The sequence below is a fragment of the Galeopterus variegatus genome, unplaced genomic scaffold (assembly GCF_000696425.1).
Source record: "Galeopterus variegatus unplaced genomic scaffold, G_variegatus-3.0.2 Scaffold1039, whole genome shotgun sequence".
NCBI classification, from domain to species: domain Eukaryota; kingdom Metazoa; phylum Chordata; class Mammalia; order Dermoptera; family Cynocephalidae; genus Galeopterus; species Galeopterus variegatus.
Genome location: NW_007727150.1, coordinates 450406 through 451385, shown reverse-complemented (window position 1 = coordinate 451385; position 980 = coordinate 450406).

The following is a 980-nucleotide window of genomic DNA, read 5'->3' as shown; positions in this document are numbered from 1 at the left end:
CACCTTTAGAGTCCTTTTATACCTATAAACTCATCAATGTGCTTATTTGACTAAATTTTGTTTCCCCAACTAGGTAGAGTCCAAGTCCCATGAGGCCCAGACTATTTTTGTACCCTGTTGTATTTCACCTCTGGTGCAGCCTTAAGCTCAGTAAATATAAACATAAATATATGCTAATTAAAATCATCCGTAATCTCACATTCCAGAATAACCACTGTCTTCAGATTCTGATATGTTTCTAAAATTGTTTGCTAACATTAACATTTACATTTTGTGTCGGTAATAATGATTTTGGAGTCGAGATCTGGGACCCAAATCCTCATATTAGAATTCCTGGAAAAGCACTTTGCCCACTTAAAAACAGCCTAATGTGAGAGGTGAATGAGGACGGAAGACAACAGTCTGAGAAAGAGGAAAACTGGCTTGCTTTGGGTCTTTTCCCCTCAGTGACAAAATCCTGATGTGACTTCCCCATGATAAATGCAACTGTGGGAAGAAGGGGGAGGCAAAGCCGGGGAGGCCCCGCCAGCACGCAGCCCGGCCTGGCCCTGCCACCGCAGGCTCTCCCCTTTACAGTGATTCTTTGCTGCCCATCAGAGGTGGTTTCAAAACCCAGGTCATTTCCTGGAACCGTGAGTACACGTGCCACCCACACACCTCAGCCTGTTATCTGTTCTTTAGCCGGAACATCCGTGGGCTCATCAGCGTTTGTCACTGTCGTTTTAAACGCAAAGGGAAAACAGGCTCAGATGGGCAGTGCCCCGGCTAGCAGGGCTGGCGCGTGGGCGCGGCCCCGCTGTCCTCCCCCGGTTGTCACCCGGGTGGGTGACAAACGAGCGTGCACGTTCTGAAAACCAGCGAAGAAGTCCGCCCGCGGTGGCCGGCCCGAGGCCAGAGCCCGGAGGCCCCCGAGTCCCCAGGAGCCCAAAGGACCCGACGGTCCGGGTGGCGGCCCGCGGGGAGGCCGCAGGGCCCAGCTG